Source organism: Zootoca vivipara, chromosome 9 (genome assembly GCF_965207765.1).
Source record: "Zootoca vivipara chromosome 9, rZooViv2.hap1.1, whole genome shotgun sequence".
In the NCBI taxonomy this organism is placed as follows: Eukaryota; Metazoa; Chordata; class Lepidosauria; order Squamata; family Lacertidae; genus Zootoca; species Zootoca vivipara.
The window spans coordinates 61847605-61872434 of record NC_142592.1 but is presented as its reverse complement, the minus strand read 5'-3'; the positions used below and the strand labels follow the sequence as shown (position 1 = coordinate 61872434).

General features: G+C 44.2%; 1 long non-coding RNA gene across 3 annotated transcripts in view; it reads right to left on the bottom strand.

Moving 5' to 3' along the window:
• LOC132592700 (uncharacterized) overlaps positions 1–24351 on the bottom strand; it is a 76998-nt gene extending 52647 nt beyond the window's left edge. For 2 of the 3 annotated variants that reach the window (XR_015945933.1, XR_009558228.2), the window contains exons 1-2: positions 16260–16413; positions 11470–11551 (exon numbers count right to left, since the gene is read on the bottom strand). This is a non-coding gene — a long non-coding RNA (uncharacterized LOC132592700). Of the gene's footprint in view, positions 1–11469; positions 11552–16259; positions 16414–23136 lie in introns of those variants that run through there. The other variant, XR_015945934.1, reaches the window with a different exon arrangement.
• Between the last annotated feature and the right edge of the window lie 479 nt (positions 24352–24830).

The following is a 24830-nucleotide window of genomic DNA, read 5'->3' as shown; positions in this document are numbered from 1 at the left end:
GCCCTTCTAGTATTTAGAAGGTATCTGTGTCTCCACCTACAATTCAGGTATGCTTGTGTTCACATAGGCTGCCATCCATCTCCAACTGGTGGCAGCGGCAAACCTCTTTGTAGTATTAACAGCAAAGGGCTGGGCCACTAGTGTCTCTCTCTCACACCATAGGAGCTCTTCATTTCAAAGTCCAAAAGATTTCTGAATACCTCGCTGGAGTGAGTGCTAATGTTTTTTATTTGAAAAAAACAACAACAACCCAATTTGGTGGTCCTTAGGTATCAGGCGATGGAAAAAACAGTGTACTGTGTTTCATTCCTGATAAGTGAATAAAGCATTGTGTACAAGCAATCAGGTTATTCACTTATCAGGAATCGACTGTACTGCTGGTTTGGCTGTTTTTGTTCTTCATTTTCTGTTGTAATTTCACAACTTTGCTGTGTCCTGTTTGTTTCCTTTCCCCCCTCCTCCTATGCTTTTCTTACGTTCTATCTTTTCCTTCCTTCCTACCCACCTACTCTTACTCCTCCCTATTCCTCTCTCTCTCTCTCTCTCTCTCTCTCTCTCTCTCTCTCTCTCTCTCTCTCTCTCTCTCTCTTTCCCTCTCTCTCTCATATATATGCTCTAGCACAATCACTGGGAAGTATCCCTTCTTTTGACCATGAAACATGCTCTCCAAGTGGGGAACAAAAATCTTAACAAAATCTATGCACTTGCTATCAGGAACACAATATTGGATGTGTCTTATATCTATTTAGTGCGTGAGTTCTTAAATAAAACTACTGAAAGGATACTTTTGTCTATAAGAAAAATAATATTGAGGGATTAAAAGCAAAGAGTTTCTAGGGTCTGGATTTTATTTTTGTTAAATCTGAAAAAGGGGATGCAAAGTTTTAAATTCCTCCATGCCAAATGATTTTTTTTGTATGGTATATTTAATCTATCCATGAAACTTAGAAAAAATGGACTTACAGGGAAGAGGGGAGATGGAAATTCCTTGAGCACAGAGCAAAAATTTCCTGAAAGCCAAGATTGTTATCAAAACATGTTCCTTTTACAATGTAAAGGCTATATTAAGGAGAAAGACTATTTTTCTTACTAAATATGAAGCCATTTTTTGGACACCAGAGAACAGTTTAAAGTGTCTGATGTTTGCCATATACCATAATAAACTTATTCTGTGTCTGAACTTTTGTTTGTGTATTACTATAGATTGCACATGGAAAATGCCTGCTTTTGGGTGTAAACTCTGATCAACAGATTGCTGTACAGTGGTACCTCGCAAGACGAATGCCCTGCAAGATGAATTTTTCGCAAGACGAATGCGTTTTGCGAAAAATTCATCTTGCGGATCAGGGTTTCCCATAGGAATGCATTGAAATTTTATTAATGTGTTCCTACGGGCGAAAAAAGAAATTTCAATGCATTCCTATGGGAAACAGCGATTCGCAAGACGAATTTTTCACAAAACGAATTGACTTGCAGAACCAATTAAATTCGTCTTGCGAGGCACCACTGTAATTTTAGAGAAAGGCAATGGTCTGTACGCCTATCCATACTCACAGGAAAAAGTGAGAAGATGTATCACCAGGGATGACAAACAGTATGGCATTGGGGGGGAGGGGTGTCAGAACCTTTTGAATGGCTTGCTCCAGTCCAGACTGCCTCATGGCTTTGAGCTCATCTCATGGATTTTTTTAAAAAAAAATTAAGCCTGACAAATCAATCAAAAATGAATAGGCTTATAAGTCTATAGAATTAAAATGGAAGCCTCTTTTTCAAATCCCCATCTTTCATGAAAATGTCCAAATGTACACGTTACTCATCGCCACTACCTCTTTGCAAGCTAAACGTACTATACGTTAAAATACATCCTGTATATAGCCCAGTGGTGTTGCCCTAAACATTTGTGGGAATCTAGAAGGGCCATCCATACCTACATCATTATACCGTATTTGCTGCTGCTCTTATAGGATGCGGACAGGCAGTGACATCTAGTGAATAGCAGCAAAACTGGAAATGCACTGAGGAACTGGCCATACAGTGCACTCACTTATATCTGATCAAACACTAGCACTTGTAGGCAGAGAGGGGGGAACACAATTGTGAAGAACTGGTAGTGATGGAAGGATTGTTGAGACCAGTGTGCTTATATACATAAGTCTACTCAAAAGCAGGTCTCATTCATTTCAGCTGGACCTACTCCCGGGTAAGTGTGTACAGAATTGCCTTCCTATCCTACAGCTTAGAGGACGAGCCAGAAGCATTCCACCGAATTCGCCTTCAAGGGCATTCAAGTGAAATAAACAGTCCTAGAGGTTACAAAGTGCAGTATGGACCAGCATGCGAAAACATTCCCTAGAATTGAGCACAGCCTACACCTGAACTATAACTGTGGGAAAATAGCTTCTAGCACCCTCCTACCCCTGCCTATCGAAAGGCAAAGCAGGGCTAATGCATTTTCGTAGACTCCTGATTGGTATTTCACATGCAAGAGTGTTCCACACAGAACCTTGAGAATCATCTGCCAGCAATGCTACTTCCTTGCCTGGATAGCTCAGTTGGCAGAGCATGAGACTCTTAATCTCAGGGTGGTGGGTTTGAGCCCCACGTTGGGCACAAATATTCTTGCATTTCAGGGGGTTGGACCTGACGACCCTGGGCGTACCTTCCAACTCAACAATTCTATAATTTCAGAATACTCAACCTCTCCCACTGTACCTACAACCTCAAAATGCTAGCTCCAAACCAAAACAGCCGTGCCTGGCTTTTTAGGGCCAAACTGAAAATGGTGTACAAAACCTAGGATCAGATCACCCAACGTCTGGTGGGGACGTTGAACATAAAAACAAACATGGGAGCCCAATGAGCGTTAGAGGAAGAAAGGTTTATCCCTTTCTCACATGCCGTATCCACTGTTCAAACAACATCCCCCCAAGCTGTTAATAGCTACACAAACTGGAAACGCAGGCGAGGGTCTTTCCACCATCCCATTTTTAATCTCTTCTTGTTTCAAACTGGGGAGGTGGTTAGGGAGAAACGGTGCCAAGCTGAAGGGCATAAAATTGAGAAGGTCCATAACTAAGAAGATCCATTTTGGGGGCACCAAATTTGAGCCTCGCACAGGGCATCATATTACAAAAGATTACCAAGACACCACCATCCCGTTTCACACTAGCCAGCCATATATCTTTTCTCACTCTTGCTCCCCAGCAACTGATTTTGCTGATTTTATCTGTGTTTAATTTATCTGTGTGTCTATTGGGGTGATTCTTTAACAGTTTTGTTTATTTTTATCTGTATTGATTATTTTATCTATATTTTTTATTATTTTATAAGACCGTTTTCTGATTAAGCAGCATATAATTTTTTAATATTAAAAAAAACAATATACAGAGTCATTCTGCCTGCGCTCCTAGGGGCAGCATATAATTATCCTGACTTCATTGTCCCTTCCTTTTCTCTCTCCTGAATCTTCTACAATTCAACTTCAACAGAGAACTGCAGGTTCTAGTAAGAGAGACTATGAGTGAGAAAAACCTCACTCTATCCCCAACATCCGTAATTTTATTCCCCTCTATCATGTTCCCTTTTATCTCAAGTTTTTCCAAGCGAAATAACCCAAAAAAATCTGAGCAGCAAAATGCAGTTTCAGTTCCATGACTGTTGACTGGCAATGTGAAGAATACATATTTGACCGTTCCTAAACTCAATTTATCCGGGGACGGGGAGGGGAATGTTTGGTAAGGATGAAGCTATATAATAAAGAATGGTGTCACAATGGAAGTATGAATTTTGAAAATTTTCAATTTTAATAGCACTTTTTTTATAAAACAAAAAAACTATGGCCCTAAACAAAACAATAGATCTTGACTCAAACCACCGTCCATTCATAGTATTGGCACCAGTTCCTGATCACTTACTTTTATAGACATTGTTCTAGTTTCAAAGATCCAAACACCAAGCCAGACACTAGCATAAATAATGCAGCAAATCAGAGGTTTCCGTTAGATAAAGAATGAGGTAAATAAAAGAGCTACACCTTCCTGGCATTTGTATGAGTTTGCTCCTCAGTGGAGAAACTCTATATTCTGAGAAACACTATATTCCTTGAATAGAAGAAAAGAAGTTGGAAATTTCACTGCTTTTCTTTGGAATTATTGTACAACTGTTAATCTAATTGGCAAGTGCGCACACAAGAGAACACATTTTCCCCAGCCCCATTCTTCCTCCTGAACAGCCAAACACACAGAACATGTGTTGGTCACATGCAGCAATCAGTTTAGATTCTGCAAAATGGCAGCCACTACAAAAAAAAAAAAGGCAACTGCTCTCAGAAGTGAAAAGCGTAACATGAAAGCATGAATACTTCCCCTTTCATGAACTGAAAAAAATGCAAGCTGCCATTTCCAGGTTCACGGTACGGAAAAATGATCTTGCCTGAGCTGGCTGATCACTTCTTATGTTGATTGCCCAAGTAGATCGCTCACAGGAGCAATTATCTCTATAAGTGGCAGACATTTCCCCAGTTGCTGAAGCCCACATTCAGCCTGGGATACACAGTAACTTCCATGAATGTATCTATCCCTCCTTGCTGGATCAGGGTCATGGCATTTCGGTCAAAACAAACAGAATCAGCCTGAAATAGCAGAGCAACATAGCTGCCAAGTTCCCCGTTTTCCCCGGGAAACCCTCGTTTTTACTTACCATTTCCCGGTGGTCCCCCGTATCACTTCATCTCCCGTTTTTCTCCGTTATTTTCTCCTGCCGGCGACCATTTTTTTCTTTCTGATTTGCCCTTCTATGGGCACCAAAAATGGCCGCCGCCGGCTTCAAAAGTCGCATCTACGCATGTCCGGAAGTGCATAGATGCGACTTCCAGTGTCGGCGGCCAATTTTGGTGCCCATAGAAGGGCAAAACGACATCGTAAGTTGCGTCGACGCACTTCCTGACATGCATAGAAGCGACTTTCGAAGCCGGCGGCAGCCATTTTTTGTGCCCATAGAAGGGCAAAACAACACCGGAAGTTACGTCGACGCAGCTTCCAGTGTCACACGGCTGCCGGTCCCGGATTCTGCAGTCCGGGACTTGGAAGGTAAGCAGAGCAATGATGTTACAGCTATACCTGTTCCAACCTGTACTTATTGCCCAGAGTAGCCCAGTAGGATCCCCGATAACTAGCAGATTCCCAGGTGCCAAAAAAAAGAAAGAAAAACCCAAGTATTCTTTTGCAAAGCAAAGTGTTGTCCCTTTGGTTTTCTTGCATGTCGCTGCTGATAAAGCCGCTCAGTTTAGTTCTCACAATCCTCTGTTGGAATTTTCCATGAGCTGGGTCCAGTAAACAGACCCAAGGCAGTGTACCTGCTGGTGGCTTAAGAATTGATTTATGCTCATTTAATTAGTTTCTTCAGTGCAGCTAATGGCCATGCCTACTTGCTCTTTCACCAGCTGAGCAGGTCATCAGCTTGCAGTGGGACCTTTCGCTTGCTATTCTGCTGATTTTCCCCACACACACACACTTCGTCGCAATGAACAGGCTCTTGGACAGTGTGCGCCGGATAAAATCTATAAATATGATTTATTGTTTTTAATATGGTGCCACAGTCAATGGTATCCCATTTAGGGACATGGAGGGTTTTTGTTTCTTTCAGCACCAGCGCAACTACCCTTTTGCTGTTGTGCAAAATATAGCTGCCCTTGTGTCTAAAGCAGTGTTTCTCAACCTTTTCTGGGCCAAAACACACTTGTTCCATGAAAAAAATCACGAGGCACACCACCATTAAAAAAGTTAAAAAATTTAACTCTGTGCCACCCTATATTGACTATATAATTATGACTGTAAGAAACACTTGCCAATTGCTGTGTTGGTTGCAATCTCCTGTAATAAGGCTTCACAAGCCGCTGATTTCTCTGCCAGCACAATCCTTTGCTCAGCAAGTTTCAGGTTGAGCTCATCCAGCCAGCTTCTTTAAGTTTGTCTAAAACCACCCTCCCGTGGTGGTGGCTGTTGAGAGCTGCGCTCGCCCCGCGTCGTGACCCGGCCGGCTTCCTTTCCGGCGGGTCAGTGGTAGCTATTGGCGGCCGCCAGGCACGTGACAATGCAAATCACCCTTCTCGTGGCCGCACGTCGCAGCACACCAGCCAGCGTCTCGCGACACACTAGTGTGCCGCGGAACAGCGGTTGAGAAACGCTGGTCTAAAGGAGGGCGATTTAGAACCCGCTGCTCCTGCAACGACCTGCATTTTGCAAACAGAGGGTTGTGCCTCCGCCTGCCTTGTGAGTTTCAGGGGTTCCAAAATGTGGCAGTAACCAGTGAAGCACAGTTTCACCCCATCCTTTGACAGCCATAGCATTGCTGCAAGGTTGGGTCCCCACCTGTCATTGATACATTAGTTGAAATTCCTGCATTGCAGGTTGTTGGGCTAGTTGACTCTCAGAATCCCTTCCAACTCTACAATCTAGAATCCTGCCTTCCTGAAAGGGCTGGACTTTGTTAAGATGGCGCCGCCCGAGCAAGGACAAAATTTGGTGTGCCCCACTCCCAAATTTATTTTCACAATCAGATCAGAAGAATCTTTATTTGCGTCATCCACCAGTCACAGCAATAGAATAAAATAAAATAAAATGTACTAAAGACAGAGGTAAAAACTTAACTATACAAAATACATTTTGGAGGTTTACATCATGGGTAGGCAAACTAAGGCCCGGGGACCGGATCCGGACCAATCGCCTTCTAAATCCAGCCTGTGTACGTTCCAGGAATCAGCGTGTTTTTACATGAGTAGAATGTGCCCTTTGATCTAAAATGCATCTCTGGGTTACTTGTGGGGCATAGGAATGTGTTCTTTTTTTCCCCCTTCAAAATATAGTCCGGCCCCCCACAAGGTCTGAGGGACAGTGGACCGGCCCCCTGCTGAAAAAGTTTGCTGATCCCTGGTTTAAATCAGTAAATAATTCCTTTCTGTACAGTTGCTTTTATGGAACTTCTCAGTAGATACCTATATAGATATAGCTTATCAAATAATAATAATAAAATAATAATAATAATAATAATAATAATAATAATGTTTGTTATTATCATTATCATTATGCACCCAATCAGCTTGGCGCCCTGTGCAGGGAACGATCCACACTGCCCTAAATCCAGCGCTGAGCCTGACAAACATTTCCTGCATTGCATACATTAAATTATCTGGGGCCTCCTCTAAAAATGTGTCAGTTAAGGTGTTAGTTAGCCATGGGAGAGGGGAAATCACCCTTGATCATATTGACTAGCAAACTCTCTCTCCCTTTGCGGGGCAAAGTTTGGGGGGCTATTAATTTTTTGCTGAAGTTCCAGTCATGCTACACCTTGCTGACTCTATAATTGAAATGATATCTGGTCTAAATGGAGAGTGATGTGTAGATCCTGTTCTGGGGGACGCAGTTTCTGACAGTGCTTGCTGGCTCCCATGAGGCCAAGCGAGGCAACTTGGGCAGCAGATCCCAATGTCAATCTTTATTTCCTGCTTGTTCCTTATATAGAGCATCCCTCACTCCTTCTTCCCTGGTGCCATTCTGGGGTCTGCCTAAGGGGCCAACAGATCTGCTGGTTCTATTATGTAATAATAATAATAATAATAATAATAATAATAATAATAATAATAATAATGTATTATTTATACCCCGCCCATCTGGCTGGGTTTCCCCAGCCACTCTGGGCGGCTTCCAACAGAAACATTAAAATACACTAATTTCTTAAACATTAAAAGCCTCCCTAAACAGGGCTGCCTTCAGATGTCTTCTAAAAATCTGGTAGCTGTTTTCCTTTTTGACATCTGATGGGAGGGCATTTCACAGGGCAGGTGCCACCACTGAGAAGGCCCTCTGCCTGGTTCCCTGTAACTTGGCTTCTCGCAACGAGGGAACCGCCAGAAGGCCCTCGGCTCTGGACCTCAGTGTCCGGGCAGAACGATGAGGGTGGAGACGCTCCTTTAGGTATACTGGACCGAGGCCGTTTAGGCCGTTTAAACCCCTGTTATTGGGCCAGGGGTTTAAAACACACACACACACACACACACACACACACACACACACACACACACACGGAAATAGTAGCTGATTCACTAATATGTGGTGATATCTATGCCTGATCACATGATGACTTCCTCAAAAAATAATAATCCTGGGAATGGTAGTCTCTCTCATAGAATTTCAATGTCTAATACAGTGGTGCCTTGCAAGACGAATTTAATTCGTTCTGTGAGTCAATTCGTCTTGCGAATCCCATAGGAATGCATTGAAATGTGGTTTTTTTTGCCCATAGGAATGCACTAATTGAATTTCAATGATTCCTATGGGAAACCGCGATTTGCTAGATGAATTTTTCACAAAATGAATTCGTCTTGCGAGGCAACCTCCGATCGCAAAACCCATTCGTCTAGCGAAAAATTCGTCTAGCAGGGCATTCATCTAATGAGGTACCACTGTACCCCTTGGGTATTAAACCAGCTTAATCCTGAATTAGATGTGCCCACAGAGCAATTTCAAACAGTCAATCTAAGTTCAGTTAAGGTAAAGGTAAAGGGACCCCTGACCATTAGGTCCAGTCGTGACCGACTCTGGGGTTGCACGCTCATCTCGCATTACTGGCCGAGGGAGCCGGCGTATAGCTTCCAGGTCATGTGGCCAGCATGACAAAGCCGCTTCTGGCAAACCAGAGCAGCACATGGAAACACCATTTACCTTCTCGCTGTAGCGGTTCCTATTTATCTACTTGCATTTTGACGTGCTTTCGAACTGCTAGGTTGGCAGGACAGTTAAATCTAACCATAAATTCAGAACTCTTAGCTAGAATTTCTGCTGAAATGCCAACAGTGCCCTTCAGCTCTCTATATTGGACAAACAGGCCAAACCCTACGTCAAAGGATAAATGGACATAAATCTGACATCAGGAATCGCAAGACAGAGAAACCAGTAGGAGAACACTTCAATCTCCCAGGACATTCTATACAAGATCTCAAAGTAGCTGTCTTATTACAAAAGAATTTCAGAAATAGACTGGAAAGAGAAGTTGCTGAACTGCAACTTATTACCAAGCTTAAAACCATGGAGAGACCTGGTCTGAATAAAGACATTGGATTCTTATCTCATTATACATGATAAAGCTATCTTTAGCCTTCTCACCCCTTGCTTTTTCCTGTAAGACCAATTGCAGTCGTCAACAGTCGTCAACAGCTATCAGTCAGTCAATCACCCACTCCCACCACAAGGAGGGAGCAATACCCCTCTCCCCACCCTCTCACTATATATAAGCGTCTGGTGACTTCTGTTTCAGTGTATCTGAAGAAGTGTGCATGCAAACGAAAGCTCATACCAATGACAAACTTAGCTGGTCTCTAAGGTGCTGCTGGAAGGATTTTTATTTTATTTTGTTTGGACTACGTCAGACCAACACGGCTACCTACCTGTGCTGAAATTTTGTTAACCGAGAAGGAGTCCTAATTCAAATGAACAACCTACATTTGCTCCTTGGTTCCAGTGCGTCTCTGGGTAACCTGAAGTGCTCTCTCAAAGGCTCAATTCTAATTTGATTTGGTTTTGTAACCACTCACTCCCTTGCCATTTAGAACTGAAACAAATGGCAGATAGGACTTGACTACACACTGCATCAGACCAAAAGTTTATCCAGCCCAGCATCCTCTCTCACTGCGCTCACCCAGTCGCTTTTCCCCAATCCACTTTTTTTATATTGTTGAGCATCCAGTTTGAGAGAAGAGCTCTGTGGAACTCAAAAGCTTATGCACTTTTTTTTGCGAACGTCGGCTGGTTCAAATGACAGTATTATTCTACAGTCCCAACAATACTGAGAGCGGTTTGACGTGTATAGCTTATTTAGGACAAACAGTTCACAAGGAGGAACAATTAAAACGGCGCATATTTTGGAAGAAAGGCGGGGTAAAAAAATAAATAAATGAAATGAAATGCCGTTCAGGAATAGAACGGCGCAATATGCCTTTCACCGCAATGTTTTAAATGCCTTTCCTCAGAAATAGAAAATATTCTTTTCTGAAAAACAGGTTTTTACTGTTGCGGCAGCTGCTGAATTTTCATCGTCCACTCAACAGAATATGGAGGCAGAAAGGAACGAGCTGTTCCTTGACCCTTCTATTATTCCTGAAATTAAGCTTCACAATCCACTGTGAATACTCCACTGCAGACACATGCCAAAACAAGGGTTTTTTTTTTCTCTCTCTCTCTTTTTATGCTGCGGCTCACAAAGACTCTTAAGTCCTTTTTATCCCTATGGTAACCGCCAACCATTCATTTGGGGGACATGATGACCTAAACTGCCAAACATTGTTATGAAGCAGCAGGCTCTTTGGAAACGTGGCCGTATACATCACTAAGCTACCTGAAGAAACATAGGTAACAGAGCGGGCAGAATAACTTCGGTTAGATAGCAAAAGAAGGCATTCCTTCCACTAAACAATAAAAAAACATGGTTTGAAGAGTCCTTTCAACTAGGCTGCAGCGTTTTCTATTTCTATTTTTTAAAAAACAGTTAACTCGTTTATGCCTTCTTGGATGTTCCCAGCCAAATGGTGTGCAACAGATGATTACTAAAAAGGGGACTTTTCCGTGGTGGCACCCGGTTGTCTTTTATCCCCCGAAAGGCATGCCTAGCAGTTATGTTGCATCTTTTTTTTTCGCTTTCTCTGCCATTTCAATAGTAAGACTTTTTAGTGCCTCTAGCTGCAAGTACAGTGGTGCCTCACTAGACAAATTTATTTCATTCCACGGGTCTTTTCTTATAATGAAAAATTCGTCTAGCGAATCCCATAGGAATGCATTGATTTTATTTATTTATTTATTTATTTATTTATTGCCCATAAAAAGGTAAAGGGACCCCTGACCATTAGGTCCAGTCGTGACCGACTCTGGGGTTGCGCGCTCATCTCGCATTATTGGCCGAGGGAGCCGGCATACAGCTTCCAGGTCATGTGGCCAGCATGACAAAGCCGCTTCTGGCAAACCAGAGCAGCACATGGAAACGCCGTTTACCTTCCCGCTGTAGCGGTTTCTATTTATCTACTTGCATTTTGACATGCTTTCGAACTGCTAGGTTGCCAGGAGCTCATAGGAACACATTAATTGAATTTCAATGCATTCCTACGGGAAACCGCGATTCGCTAGATGAATTTTTCATAAAACGAATTCGTCTAGCGAGGCAACCTCCGCTCGAAAAATCCTTTCGTTAAGCGGAAATTTCGTTAAGCAGGGCATTCGTTAAGCGAGGCACCACTGTATGACTTAAGGTGGATGCAACCGTCTATGTTTTGTGCCGCTGGTTTTATTTATTTCAATTTATATTGTGCTTGTTTTATATATTTATTTTGATCTCTTATAGTATTGAACATTACTGATAACTGCCCAGAGAATGCCAGTTTGGAGGCAGTTAAAGAACATTAATACAAACATAAGGACAGGTACTTACAAATATAACGGTTGACAGGTGATGCCTTAGAAGCCGAAAGGTGCCATCTTCTCGGATGCCCACTTTGAGCACCGCGCATCATCTGAAAAAGAAAAATGAGTGTTCTTCTTTAGAACTATTGCTTCATTCTTATATGTACCGGTATGTATTTATTTATACCCTGCCTGACAGGGACTCAAAGCAGTTTGCAGTTAATATAAGAACAGCTCAAAGTGCAGAGGAAAAGCAATAATTTTTTTTAAAAAAAGCCTTAATAGAATTAAAACTCCATCTACCTATATAAAAAAAGATCTATTTGAGATATAAAAGATAATTACAATAAAAAACCAGCACAGCACCGGCAGCCTCATTTAAAGCAGGCAATCTCCCCCAAAGTCTGTTGGATAAGAAGGTGAATATGTTTTATGCAGATATATTAATGGATCAATTATGGCTGCAATCCTATATCCACTAAGCCCCCCAACAAGACTTAGTTTTGAGTCGAAATGTGTAGGGTTGCAATGTAAAACTCTTAATGTAACTTAGCTGCCCCACCAGTGGTCCCTTGGGATAAAGGGCCAGAAACTTTAACCAAAGCCATCGTTTGGCTTACTGTTAACATGCAAACTGGACTGATATTTCAAGAGCCCTAATGCAACAGTAGGGCAATATCTTTGCCCCTCTTTTTACAGACTGGGTGGGTGTGCAAAGACTAAGAGATAATGGCTTGCTTAAAGACGGCCGAGTCAAGATTTAAGGGAACTTCCCCGCTCACTCCTTATGCCGCGCTATCTTACTTTATTGTTTTATTTAAAGCATTTATAAAACTGCTTCGTATTTTTTTAAATCTCTCAATTTCAAAACCTCCAAGCTATTTTAATTGCTGAGGTGCAAATAGATGGTGTGCAATGCATAGGCTATGAAAGAAAGACCTTCATGGCAATCCCAGTATTTTCGGAGCAGTTGGAGGGTATAATACAGTGGTACCTCGGTTTGCGACCGCCTCGGGGAGCAACCTCTTCGGTTTCCTACCACCGTGGACCCGGAAGTGTTTACATCTGGGTTCCATGGCGCTTGGATGCGCAGAAGCTATCTGCGCAGCGCAAGTGTGTGCAGAAGCGCTCTATCAGCGCTTTGTGCATGCGCAGAAGCGTGCCTCAGGGAGCGACGAACTTGGGGAGCGACTGGCTCCCCGGAACCAATTGTGGTCGCAAACCGAGGTACCACTGTATAGCAACTTGCCTAACGGCACAATCCTATCCCAGCCCAATTGTGTTCAATTGAGTATTTCCCCGGTAATTGTGTGTAAGGACTGGAGTCTAAATTAAGTTTCTCTTTCACACTTAGTTACTAGTATCAAGACCATAACTTGAGGTGGGGCCCTCATAGTTCTCTGTTCCAGCTCCTGGATGTTGACACCGAAGCACCTCACCGTATCTAACCATAGTTTTCCCATTAACAGTGAAACCCTATGCAAGTTCACTGAGAAGCAAGTCCCATTGTGTGGGGCTGGCTTGTGGGGTTTAGAAGAAGTGTGCATGCACACGAAAGCTTATACCCAGAACAAACTTAGTTGGTCTCTAAGGCAGTGGTTCCCAACAGGTGGTCCGGGGACCCCCAGGGGTCCGCGAGCTATGCCAGAGGGGTCCTCAAGATGCTATTAGAATAAAAAATATATTAAATATATTTCGTATGATAACAGATTTTTTGTTTTGGCCGCTTCCTGCATGAGCAGAGTCTAGCGCAAAACTAGAATTAGATAGAGGCAGTAGTTCTGCTGTATGCCGTTAGGTGGCGCTTTACAAATACTACTGTTTTGCAAAGAGGCAGCGCGTGCATTCGACTAACGCTCACCTCCCCAATATGCTTTGCGCGCGTCGCCTTCATTTGTGCACTACTGCGCAGGTACCCTGTCTTCTCCATTCCCCTCCCTCCTCCCTGGTGCGCGCTGCCTCTTTGCAAAACAGTAGTGTTTGTAAACAAAGCGTTGTTTTTCGCGGAAGCTACAGTTCGCGTAGTTAAAAATGGACCGTTGGTTAAAAAGTGGTTCATTAAAACGACAAGGGCCTACAGATGAAGAGGAAGATAATGCATTTGATGTTCAAGCAAGTAAGTCAGTGACTCGAACCGATCTTGTCAGTGTCCATTGAACCTAAATTGTCGGCGTCCCTTGAACCTAACCCTTCCAAGATCAGTGTTAAACTTACTGGAAAAATTAGAAAATATAACTCTGATTACTTGGAAATCGGTTTTACGGTTTAATGGGGGTCCTTGTCACAATAGCGGCTCGATGAGGGGTCCTCGAGAAAATTTTGTTGGGAACCCCTGCTCTAAGGTGCTACTGGACAATTTAAAATTTTTTTACTTCGAACCTAATTAATGGGTGAATGACAATGTTATCCAGGCCTATAGCATAACAGACTTTGCCAGCCAGAGTTTTTTCTCTTTCTCTTACACACTTTGTGGCTCCAGGTCCATGCAAAAATAAGGTCTGCTAAACTAACCCAATCTGAGTTACAAACATACAGAAATTTGCATAAGGCAAATTTGGTTCCCCCCCCCCACCATCTTCCATATGCCGTAATGTCCTTCACTGGTTGTGTCATCAGAAAACTAAATTTGCCACTCCTGCCTAAGAAGTGTTGCTTAACAGTCCGTTTCAAATCTCATTGAGATTCAAATGACTATATGCTCATATTATTAAAAGAAAACAAAAAAGGGAAGAGCTCTCAGAGTATAAAAGCACTATGGAAAATTGAAAGACAAAAAAAGCCAGACAATAGCAGCCGCCTCTACAGCTTAGTGTTTAGCGTTAAAAGCTATTAAAATTGCTACTTCAAGAAATGCCAAATCGGAGAGAAATTGTTTTATTTGGTTCAGGTAACTGAAATAAAGAAATAAACAAAGAGGGTTTCTATTAATATAATATGATTTAATTATTTAGAGAAATTGCAGCATGAAGGCTCCATCATCTTGTTTTTTGGGCAAGCAGTATTTATGGTAATAAGCACCGGAGAATATATGATGAGTGAACCTTTAAACACAATTATATTGGTATTGTGGCATCATGAAGAGATGGAGGGGGGGGAGAGAGATCAGCTCACAAAAAACTATTTGGTATCTCAATTCATTTGTTCCACATCTCACATAATAAACACTCTAGTTAAAGGAAAAAACATAACATTGAATGAGAGAATATAGCATTCATTTTCTTTTGCAGTGTTTTTTCTTTTTTCTTTTCTTTTTTTGAAGAAATCTTAGTGCAGTATCACAGTTGCAGCTGCAACACAATTTACATCATAATCAACATCTGAAAGGCAGAACCAGCGATTTCGCATAAACACAGCATCGATGCATAAGGGAACAGCAGTCATGTAGATACAATAGATTTAGCTCAATAGAGCACAGGTAAATTGTGTGCAGTTACTTCCCGCTGGGGTTCCAGATGTCTCGTTCTAAGGGTGGGCCGATATTTTATCCACTCCAAGGCACAGTAGCCATATGTGCTAATAGGTAAAAAGGTGAAGGTCCCCTGGACAGTTAGGTCCAGTCAAAGGTGACTATGGGGTTTTGGCGCTCATCTCGCTTTCAGGCCGAAGGAGCCAGCGTTTCTCCACAGGCAGCTTTCTGGGTCATGTGGCCAGCATGACTAAACCGCTTCTGGCGCAATGGGACACTGTGACAGAAGCCAGAGCGCATGGAAATGCCGTTTACCTTCCCGCCACAGTGGTACCTATAAATCTACTTGCACTGGTGCACTGGCGTACTTTCGAACTGCTAGGTTGGCAGGAGCTGGGACAGAGCAACAGGAGCTCACCCTGTCGTGGGGATTCGAACTGCCAACCTTCCAATTGGCAAGCCCAAGAGGCTCAGTGATTTAGACCACAGCACCACCCGCCTCCCTGCATGGATAGCACAGGGTAGTAGTGGAACCACGGTTTTCGAACGTACAGCAATCCATTCCAGAAGTCCATTCGACTTCCAAAACGTTTGAAAACCAAGGATCAATGGGCTGGCTGTAAAGTAAATGCGGGGGAAAGCCGTTCAACTTCCAAGGCACGTTTGAAAACAGAAGCATCCACTTCTGGGTTTTCGGCATTCAGCTTCTGTTTGAAAACCAAGGTTTGGCTGTAAAGGGAAAGAGAGAGGAGAGCCTTGCAGTTTCCCAGCAGAAATTAGCATGTGGACAGCAGAATCATATATGTATTTTTCATATACCTTTTTATTAAGTCTCCAACTTTTATTTCAAAGCATTTATCATCACATACATTTTTTTTCAAATATGTGAAGTTACTTCTTGACTTCCCACCTCTCCTTTCCTGATGTTTGTTTTTTAATCCTTTTTATTAGCTGTTTTACAACACTACTGTTAAATCTTTCATTAATCCACTGCTTATATTTCAAATCCTGCCCGTGACTTCATATAATGGTGGTATTTTAATAGATAATCCATCAGTAGCAGAATTATATAAATTATTTCTAAATTTGAAACTACGCGTATATAAACTAGTATATGCACAAATACATATATGCAAACGCTTGCCCTGCTCGTTTGGCAGAACTCGTCTACCGCTTTATTGCAAAAGCCTCTCAACAGCTGCCATATGGTTGGTTGGTTGAATGCACCAATGTCAAGGCAATTGCAGAGCACGCCAGCAGAAACTGCAAATGGAAAGCTCAGAATGGGGTTGTCGAAGAAAAACAACAGACAATTTGGGTAAGGTCAGTTCCTTTACTGATGGGGAGCCCAAAGTATAATACAGCTCCTCAGCTTAGCAGTTACATACAGGTGTAGCATAAAGTAATCCTACCTGAGCCTGTTGTTAATGCCCAACAGACAGCCTACAGCAAAAGTAGAAAAAGGTCTTTCCAGGAACACATCCTCCCTGGAGAGATGCAAAGCAGATTAGGCCTTAGCCAAGGGCCAGGGACCAAGGCAAAGTTGCTACCGGTACAAACACAAGGGCTTGCTATATAAAACACAAGGGCATTCATACAGGTGTGCTGACTCACACTTAAGCAGCTGCAGGTGTGGGGCGAGCACACCTACATTAACCCTTTCTTGCCCTTTTTCTCTGCATGCATAAACTCACATACACTAACTTCTCTCATCGGGCAAAGAGAGGCAACCACCTCAGGCAGCATGTTCTGGGTGGGTGGGTGTCCCACAGGTAAAGGAAGTAGCAACACACACACACACACACACACACACACACACACACACACACACACACACCAACTATTCCTTCTGAGTCCTCCAGCCCATCTCCTCTGTTGCCACAGGGCCTGTCCTGCCCCCCTGCTGCCTGTGATGTGGTGTGCAGGATTGGGGAAGGACCATCGGCTCAGTGGTAGAGCATCGGCTCTGCATTCAGAAGGTCACAGGTTCAATCCCCAGCATCTCCAGGTAGCACTGGGGGGTCTGGTAGAGAGTCCCCTACCTAAAAAACCCTGGAGAGATGCTGCCAGACACTGTAGACCACTAGTCCAGAAGGCAACTTGTGATTAGGTTAGCCTGCAATCAGGGCTGGGGAGTGAGGGGAAGGAATAGATCCCCTATAAACGTTGTTGTTGTTGTTTAGTCGTTTAGTCATGTCCAACTCTTCGTGATCCCATGGACCAGAGCATGCCAGGCAGTCCTGTCTTCCACTGCCTCCCGCATCTTGATCAAACTCATATTGGTAACTTTGATAACATTTTCCCGCCATCTCGTCCTCTGTCGTCCCCTTCTCCTAGTGCCCTCCATCTTTCCCAACATCAGGGTCTTTCCCAGAGAGTCTTCTCTTCTCATGAGGTGGCCAAAGTATTGGAGCCTCAGCTTCAGGATCTGTCCTTCTAGTGAGCACTCAGGGCTGATTTCCTTCAAAATGGATAGGTTTGATCTTCTTGCAGTCCACGGGACTCTCAAGAGTCTCCCTCAGCACCATAGAATCAGGAATTCAGCAGCCCCATTGACGAGTGTAGAATCATAGAATTGTAGAGCTGAAAGGGTCATCTAGTAAGGTAAAGGTAAAGGACCCCTGGACGGTTAAGTCCAGTCAAAGGTGACTATAGGTTTGTGGCGCTCATCTCGCTTTTAGGCTGAGGGAGCCAGCGTTTGTCCACAGACAGCTTTCCGGGTCATGTGGGCAGGATGACTAAACCGCTTCTGGCACAATTGGACACCGTGATGGAAGCCAGAGTGCACGGAAACGCCATTTACCTTCCCACCACAGCAGTACCTATTTATCTACTTGCACCGGTGTGCTTTCGAACTGCTAGGTTGGCAGCAGTTAGGACAGAGCAATGGGAGCTCACCCTGTCATTGGGAATTTGAACCGCCGACCTTTTGATCGGCAAGCTCGAGAGGCTCAGTGGTTTAGACCACAGCGCCACCCGCGTCCCATCTAGTAAAAACCCCTGCATGCATGCAGGAATCAAGGCACTCCATGCCACTGTCAAACAGGTCTTACAGTCAGAAAGTTCCTCCAAATTCATGGGGTGTTTTTGCCAGGCTGGAATGTGCCCTTCAATTCTATCTACCAGATAGGATAGTGGATAGAAAGGGCAGTTGCACAAAGATAAAAACTGCATACAGTACAATGCTCCGCCTGCTTTTGTTTGTGGCTCCACCCACTGCTGGCATATGGACCCCAGAAGGGTCCCCAGGTGGAAATGTGGTCTTGGGTCTGGGGGAAAAAAAAGGTTTCCCACCACTGCCATAGTACTAAAAAGCACATGAATACACATAACTGTTATTACAGTGGATATTAGAATAGCTGTAGGCATCAATTGAAGTGGGAAGAGAGGTGGTAAAAATAGATCTCAAGTTATTTTCTGCTTGATATTACAAGGCCTCCTGGAAGCGCAAAAGGAAAGGTCAGCCTGCATCTTCCTATCTTACTCACCTCCCAACCTTTGGTTTGCTAGAAAGGAAAACAGACTTGGCGGTGGGGATTGGGAAACGCATTGTATAGGGGAAGATGAAAGAGTAGATAGAAAAGGAGTAAGGGGGATGAGAGACAGATGGTTGAAAACAGCATTGAAGAAATGAGGGGTGGTGGTGGGAAGAAAGAATGATCTAAATGGGTCAAAATAGCACCTGCAGAGAGATCTTGGGGGGGGGAGATCAAAAGGCTGGCAAGCCGATTAGTCCCACAAAGCAGAAGGAACCCAGTTTTGAGATTACTGGGCAGCCCAGAGGAGTCTCTCCTTTTTTTGGCATGGGGGTCAAGAAAGAGGGGAGGAGTGTAGAGGTTGCCAGACAGCAGGGCGATAAGGAGGGTAATAGAAAAGCTTTGCCTCCCAACAAGAAGAAGAAGAAGAAGAGTTTGGATTTGATATCTGTTATGTACTGAGCTGAATCATAGAACAATAGGATCCAGAATCAGCAGTCTGATTGGTCCGCAGGAGCCACCCAATCCAACTTCAGGTGGAAGTGAATCCGCAACCTGATTGGCCTGCAGGAGCAGCCAATCAGGCGGCTGGCAGAAGTCAATTCGCAACCCGATTGGCCTGCAGGAGCAGCCAATCAGGCTGCTGGCAGAAGTCAATCCACAAACTTATTGGCCCACAGGTGTAGCCCTGAAGTAGCCAATCACGCAAAGCTCATTGTGTAAATAATGTATATAAGCAGATGGTTTTGGGAAAAGGGCATTCTTTTCTTCTTCTCCTTGATGACTATGAGCTGAATAAAGAGCATGAAATTCACTCTCGACTCTGAGTATATTTCAATATCCCGCTTTATCACTACCCGAAGGAGTCTCAAAGTGGCTTACAATCTCCTCCCCCCCCCTCCCTCACAACAGACACCCTGTGAGGTGGGTGGGGCTGAGAGACTTCAGAGAAGTGTGACTAGCCCAGAGAAGTGTGGCTGGCTCTCTGTGAATGACCCCTGTGAATGACAAGGTGACAAGTCATTGCCGTCTGAGCTGCTGATTCAAACCTATAAACCTGGGGTAGTGAACCTGTGTCCCTCTAGATATGGTTTGATTCCAGCCTCTCCGAGATCCAGCCAACTCACGTCTCCCAATCCGCTAGGCTGCGCCAGGGCCCCTCAATATGGGGGAGAGCCTGGGCCCCCTTCAAACAAATATTGAGGGGGCGCAAGACACCTCCGCCCCCTAGAGTTGGCAAGCTTGCACCAGGGCCAATCTGAGTGTGCAAGATCTGACGTTGCTTTCTTTCATCCAGTTGTATCCATGAGGCTGTTATGTGCAGGATTTTAGAGTGCCTGAACTATCCCATTGCTATTTGGAAGCGAAAGTTTGGCTCACACATGGAAGTCTATCACTTGATGACCCACTGCATAGCACAGTGCCCTGGCCTCCCAAGGCAGGAGAGCACACCAAAGGAACACAAGCAAACAGCAGAGAACCTGCACGAGCGACGCTGACAAACAAAACCCCACATATATTAAGAAAAAATAGAAACATCGCCAACTGAACCCATCTTTCCCCCATCTACCTCTTTCCCCCTTTTCTTCCCAATGTCTCAACAAATGAAACTGACTTGTAAAAATGTTACGAGAGACATTGCACATATATTTGTGAATCAAGAAAATCTTTAATAAAAATAAAATAAAAACTAATTTTGCCTAGATTGAGAAAAACAAACAAACAAACAAACAAACAAACACAACAGCTATTCCAGTTATTTGTTTATTTCAACTGGCACCGGGAAGGATAGTTTTAAATTCAAAAAGATTTTGGATGTTGCTTTCTGCACCTTCTCGCACTCTATGATACCCTTCTTGAGACGAGATGGCCAAAAACATACACAGTGTGCTCACATACAATTGCAGAAAAAGGCATTGTGATAGTGCCAGTTTTGTTTTTCAGTCTCGTACCCAGTAATCCTTAGCACGGAACCTGCCTTTCAGCCAAGACCACAAAGCATGCAGGGGGCAGGAGGAATCCATTTTTGGCATGGCAAAACTTACCCTTAACAATGTTGTGGGCAGTGGGTGGCAGCCCCAGAGAATGTGAGTAATGTATGCAAAATGGTGTTTATTGTAAAGCACAAGGAACCCGACCATTTCAAGTCAGAATAAGTGCTTCACCATGGGAAATTAAGTTCAACCTGTTCTCTTTTCTTTCTTTCTTTTTAACGCAAGAACATTCAGGAACGTAATCTGATCTCTCGTGTCCTATTGATCAAAAGTGGGCAGAACGGTATGTTACAAAGAGCACGACAAATGGCAGCCCTGTGTGAAACTCTTTCTCGTCGCCCTCTCACACATTAAGTCCCACCCACGGAACCTTTGGCATGCGCATTTCTCCCCTTTCCTCTACGTAATTGGCTGCTGTTCACAGGGAGTGAGAAATAAGCTTTGTAAGGACACAGAGAAGAACTCCCCCAAGATGGTACCCTCCCATCATTGGTCAAGATGGTCCTTGTAAAGGTAAAAAGGTAAAGGACCCCTGGATGGTTAAGTCCAGTCAAAGGTGACTACGGAGTTGTGGCGCTCATCTCACTTTCAGGCCCAGGGAGCCGGCGTTTGTCCACAGACAGCTTTCCAGGTCATGTGGCCAGCATGACTAAACCACTTCTGGAGCAACAGAACACCGTGACAGAAATCAGAGTGCACGGAAATGCCATTTACCTTCTCACCGCAGCGGTACCTATTTATCTACTTGCACTGGGATGCTTTCAAACTGCTAGGTTGGCAGGAACTGGGACAGAGCAACAAGAGATCACCCCGTTGTGGGGATTCGAACCACCGGCCGTCCGATCAGCAAGCCCAAGAGGCTCAGTGGTCATAGCTACCAAGTCCCAGTTAGAAAAATATGGGATCAGCAGCACCGGCACCGGAAGTCGCTTCTACGCATGTCCAGACATGCGTAGAAGCGACAGTGCCGGCGCTGCTGATTTCCAGTGCCCAGACATGGGCAGAGCAGCACCGGAAGAAATCTGGGGGAATTATGGGATATTTCGCCATTTGGGATGACAGCGGGAAACAGCTTTAAAAATGGGGGTTTCCCGGGGGGAAAGGGAGACTTGGCAGCTATACTCAGTGGTTTAGACCGCAGCCCTGGTCCTTGTAGTACAACACAGCTGGATGAGGAGTAAGCGGTAATGCAGTACACCTCTAGTGGGAGACATGTTGCGGTCCTTCTGGGGTTGTTTGTCCACCTTTGGTCCTCACCCTGCACTCAGCTCTCACCTGCGGCTCCTAGAAGCTGTCCGCATGCAGCAGCAGCAGTCGCACCCCAACAGATGGCTTCAACTGGCCGGCCAAACCAGGTGAGGGTAGCCAATGGGTCTTAAACCCTTGGTGGAGTTAGGGACATCCCCTGCATGCAAAGACGGGCTCCAGCAGATTGAGGGGACAAGGCCAAAAGTGGGTCAAGCAGTCAAGGTGGTGGTTTCTGCACGTACTGTAGAGAGAACTTAAGGTCAGATGGGGCTTGTCAAGCCCATCAAGGAGAAGGAAATCTCTGATCCTAAAGCTCAGCAGCCTTGTGGGATCTTAGGGAGAAGAAAAGGCTACAATGTAAACCAGGAGCCAGCAAACTTTTTCAGCAGGGGGCTGGTCCACTGTCCTCAGGCCTTGTGGGGGGCCAGACTATATATTGGGGGGGGTGAATGAATTCCTCTGCCCCACAAATAACCCAGAGATGCATTTTAAATAAAAGGACACATTTGACTCATGTAAAAACACGCTGATTCCCGGACCGTCCGCGGGCCAGATTTAGAAGGCGATTGGGCTGGATCCGGCCCCCAGGCCTTAGTTTGCCTACCCATGGTGTAAACCCTACACAAATCCAGAGTGGAGTCCCTAAAATGGATGGATGGCGCCTTTAAGGGGTGATATGATAGCCATGTTCAAATATATAAAAGGATGTCATATAGAGGAGGGAGAAAGGTTGTTTTCTGCTGCTCCAGAGAAGCGGACACGGAGCAATGGATTCAAACTACAAGAAAGAAGATTCCACCTAAACATTAGGAAGAACTTCCTGACAGTAAGAGCTGTTCGGCAGTGGAATTTGCTACCAAGGAATGTGGTGGAGTCTCCTTCTTTGGAGGTCTTTAAGTAGAGGCTTGACAGCCATCTGTCAGGAATGCTTTGATGGTGTTTCCTGCTTGGCAGGGGGTTGGACTGGATGGCCCTTGTGGTCTCTTCCAACTCTACGATTCTATGATTCTATGATTTGTATGCCTCCTTCTGGCAATTACTGCAGCCAAACATATTGCTCTGCTTTCCTTTGGGCCACATCAGTGAGACACATCTTGTCATCTGGGCGACCCAAGACACATTGCGCAGGCTTGCGCCCTGGGGAGGTCACTTGGGTGCTGCTAACCCAAGAGGTTCCCCCCCCCCAAGAGGTGCACTCCAACCAGCAACCTTTCCCACAAACTAAAATCCAAATTTCACAGAGCGTTTAAAAAATGCAGGCAGATTGTTGTTAATTAAGCATATTTCCACTAATTCCACTAATTCACAGAGGTTGCCAGACTTGACCCTTTTTTTTGCCTTCTGGCTTCACAGAGTTTTAGCTTTTCATTTCGCAAGGGTTTGGCCCTAGCGACAGCCACTGGCCCCAAAATTGTGACTCATTCGTTATCCAGGCATAAAATTTTGGAGGCGAGAAAGACATTCAGTCCCACAATCTGGTAAAGTTAGCAGCAGTGGGAGAACAAGCTCTGGCCATTAATTTGTTGAAGCAGCAAACTAGCTGGCTCTGCCACTGCCACAGTTCAAGTTACCTTAATTATGCTTTTCCAAGGAAGTGAATCCAGTAATTATATCGCCTCACCCAATGGGGATGCTGCAATTGCCTTCTCTGTAATGCGAAAGAAAGAAAGAAAGAAAGAAAGAAAGAAAGAAAGAAAGAAAGAAAGAAAGAAAGAAAGAAAGAAATTTACAGCACAACTCATGTTTACTTGGGGTGTTATTCAACTAAGCTTTCCTCAGAGTAGACACATTGCAAGGAATGAAACAAATATGGACTACAATCTTAAACATACTTACCTGGGAGTGAGCCCCACTGAACACGGGAACTCTTACTTCTGGGGAAAAAAATGCATAGGATTGCACAGCAAGTCATGTTCATTAATTTCAGTGCAACTACTCTGAGTAAAATTTAGTTTAATGCCACCCTCAGAAGGAAGTCCCTCACAGTATTCAGTGGGTCTTACTCTGTAATAAGTTTAGGATCACAGCCCACTTTATTTCCAAACTTTCAAAAGAGAGAGCGAGAGAGCGCGTGTGTTAAGGAGATTAAATATATATATTGTTTTTAAAAACATAATTTGCCTTCTCTTGGTGACTTGGGGAATATTACAGTATTCTGAAATGCAAAATATATATATATCTAAATTTACAGAGCAATCCTTGTCATTTGGCACTTAAGATATGTGAGGCACAACGCAGACTTGAAAATCATTTGCAAATGCTAATTTATATTGTTGTAGGTTCTGAGTGCCAGAGTTTGCGGGTACACGTCACCCATAATTATTGGAATTAGTAAAAGTTTGAATTAATCAAGGTTTGACTAAACTGTGCCAAAACAGGAGTCAGTTTATGCTTAAGAGCCAAGTCAGCCGGCAGAATTCGCTGGATTGGGGGGGGGCACTGGAAGAACAGAGGCTGATGGTGGCTGAGCCATTAACCCATTAAGAAGGCCATTAACAGAGACTCTCTGGGCCAGGAAGAAAATGGGGAATTGAGGGAAGAGCTAGTTAGCAGAGACAAAAGTCCAGAGCGTCAGGAACAAGTCTCCAGAATTGCAGTGGGTGATGAGGTAAGCAAACAGGAAAAAAGTGTCCTTTTTGCAAGCCGGAGGCTGGGGGGGAGGGGGTGTTATAAAAATTAATAAGTTCCCTTAAAGGGAGATCAGCCTCATAAGGAGGACTCAAATCCTTTAAGGAGCAGATAGACCTAGGCTCCTTTTGGTCGGGATAAAATGACAAAGACCAAAACCCAGGGCTTGTAAAGCAAAGCGTGATCTTTATTTAAAAAAGACAGAGGTCTGTTATAACAGAGGTTCCCACCCCACCCCACCCCCCAAAAAAGCAGGGGTGGCAAGAGGAACCCTGAACAAAAGAACATTTTCCCTTATATACCTTTGGCTGTACATGTAAGTGGATGGAGCGAAAAAAGGTGGGAAGGGGAGATTAACAATTTCAGTAAACAGAGTACTTGTGAGCTCTATCTGCGAATCTTCTGGAAATGGCACCCTGATTATTCTGGAGATGTCTTGATGACAGCCATGTCCCTGAATTTGTCAAAATGTAAATTACAAGGAGAAGGGGACGACAGAGGATGAGATGGCTGGACAGTGTTCTCGAAGCTACAAACGTGAGTTTGACCAAACTTCTCCACTGTGTTCAGCCTCCTTTCTTTGGCCTTACTCCGCCCCCTCCGGCCAGGCATCCTTTGTCCTACCTGGCCGGTTGAC